Source organism: Balaenoptera acutorostrata, chromosome 9 (genome assembly GCF_949987535.1).
Source record: "Balaenoptera acutorostrata chromosome 9, mBalAcu1.1, whole genome shotgun sequence".
NCBI classification, from domain to species: domain Eukaryota; kingdom Metazoa; phylum Chordata; class Mammalia; order Artiodactyla; family Balaenopteridae; genus Balaenoptera; species Balaenoptera acutorostrata.
Genome location: NC_080072.1, coordinates 53,934,227 through 53,936,938, shown reverse-complemented (window position 1 = coordinate 53,936,938; position 2,712 = coordinate 53,934,227).

Below are 2,712 nucleotides of genomic sequence, written 5' to 3'. Positions count from 1 at the left end.
CAAGCTTCCAGATGATACTGATGCTGCTGGCCCACAAACCACTCTGAGTAAAGAAGGTCTTCAATATAATATGGGATTGACATGACAGGAACTATTTATTAAGCGCCTACCCTGTGTCAGTTACTGAGAGAGCCACTTAACCTATATTTACTTGCATAGTCCTCAAGACTCCCTGGCGTAAATACTATTGATCTCCATTTTTCCGATGAGGAAACTGTAGCACAAAGAGAGAGAGTACGCAGCTATCTCATACAGCCAGTAAGGGATGGGCCTTAGGTTCTAATTTACGCAGCCTGGCTCCAAAGCCTACTAGGAAGAGGACTCCAACAGTATGTAGAGGATAACCAGGGGAAGGGCTGAGGCAAGGAAAGGAGACATCATAGAACAGAGAATGGACAGGGTTTGGTCGTAGACTGGATATGGGTGTAAGAGAGGGTGCCATCCAGGGCACTTTGGCTGCCTGGTTTGGACAAGTGGAGAGATGGTGGTATCTATCACTACTGAGCTAGGAAACGTGGGTGGAAGAACAAGTTTTAGGGGGAAGGTGAGTTCGGTTTTAGGAATGGTCAATATGAGTGGCTTTTGGTCATCTGGGAGATATGGAGAAGTAGATGGACCTAGAGTATCTAGGTATCTAGTAACTCTAGAAGTATCCAGAGTTCAGGAGATATCTAGGTTGTAGACAAAGTTTGGGTGTTGGCAGATTTGAAGCCCTGAGTGCCTGAGGTCATGTGGACGGTGTACAGACTGTCCTGTTCTGGGCCAAAGTCAACACAGCAAACAACTGGAAGAGATGGGACTGGAATATAGTCTCCCGGGCTGCAGTGGAGGCTGGTTCTGTCCATTCCACTGGGCATTATGGATCTGCGGAGCAGGCAGAGCATAAGATGTTGACAGGCTGCAGGAAAGAGGTTTTTCTGGTGCTCTATGGTGACTAAATCCAGTGAAATGTTCCCTGCCCCCAGATCAACAGAAATAAGGACAACTCCATAAAGACCAGATAGTAAAGGTTAGGAGATTTATTTTCTTTAAACAAGATCATAAATAACAAAGAAACAAAGTAGGTCCCAGACTTCAGACCCTGCAGCAGGACAGGGATAGAAGTTGTTGGGTCGAAAGGTGGAGGGGGCTACGCATCACCTAAGACAGTCACAGAAGAGATGGGCTGCAGGAGACTGCCCCTCCCTGCCCGTGGGAATGGCGTGCCTGGGCAGCAGGGGGAGGCTGAAGTGCTGTGATGAGGCAGCTGGAAGAGGGCAAATATTGAGGATGCTGGGCTGTACTGTTTCTATGAAGAGTAACATGGAAACCACAAATGGCTAAGATAAGCTGTGGGTCTAGAAAAGGCAAGCGGGCACTCTGCACACCTCCAGGGACCAATTATGAAAATGGTTCAATTTGATTCTTAAAAACAACTCCACGGGCCTTAGCCTGTGGCTTTGTGCGTGGGCTGTATTCAACCTGGGTTGCCCTGTGGCAGGTGAGGGCTCAAGAGACCCCTGGAGCAGCCTGGCCTCAGCCCAGGGCAGGTGCCCAGACATGTGGGAGTGGGACCGTGGGCCCTCCCCAGATGGGAGGCCATGTGCTTGGACTGGCTGGGCCTGATTTTCAGGCTGGTTTCTTGTGATGCTATCCACCCCCCACCCCTGTACCTAAGGATGAGATCCTGGCCTCTCTGGGTCTTCCAAGCCTAGAATAGTAAGACGGGGATAAAAAGGTACCTGACTGGTATTTTATTTAAAAGGGAAAAATAAGGACCATCCCGCACGTGGTCCATCCCCATGAGGTAGGGCAGGACCATGGCAAGAACAATCTCAAGGAATGGAGGTCCCTGAGCCTGGGAAACATATGGACGCAGGTGCATTGCCTAATGCCAGGAATAGGGGCCCAGGGTGGCAGTTCTGATGGAGGCTTCACCCTAGGCAAGGCAGGGAGGACAGGCAGGGGCTACCCCTGAACAGGGAAGGGATAGGAGCTGGGGAGCCTTAAACTGGGGAGACCAATTTTGGTCAAAGGCCCTGGAAAACAATGCTTTCGGCAGGAATACATGAAAGGGTTTGTACATCTGGGGATGCCCGTCTATAGGGAGCCGGTGTCACATGGTCGGGCAGGATGGTGAGGAGGAGACAGCGGCATCACAGTGGCCTCTGGTGCGATGTATTTACAACAGAGCTCAGTGTTGAGGGAGGGAAGGAGAGCAGGTCACTAACAGCCAGGAAACACACTGTGAAGCGTAGAAAGAGAATGGAAAACAAATGTGACCGTCACTAGCTTTCCCCCTGCTTACCCTGTCTCATCCAGGAAACCCTCCCTAATGATCACCAAGGCCTTTGTAGATCTCTCCCACCTCTTCTCAGCCCCGTCCAGGGCTAGACACAGGGTCTGCTCTCAGGGTACTGCCGATTTGACCACAGCTCCAAATGGGCCAGGGGCCCCAAACACTGCTTATTAAGCAAAACTAAGTCTTTATTTTGATACCTGGGATCCATCAATGGTCAGCTGCTTGAGGGGTGGTTTGGCATAAGGGAATCACTTGTGTGGCTCACTGTACCAGGCTCCTGTCCTCATTTCCAATGCCTACCCTGCTCTGTCATCCACACCTCCTAGGCCCTGGCATTCAGAACTCCCTAATGCAGAAACCCTTTCTTTTTCTTCAGCATTTTTTCTTCTTCAAACTTCCTGACGGTGGGGAACAAGTTCCCCTAGACCATC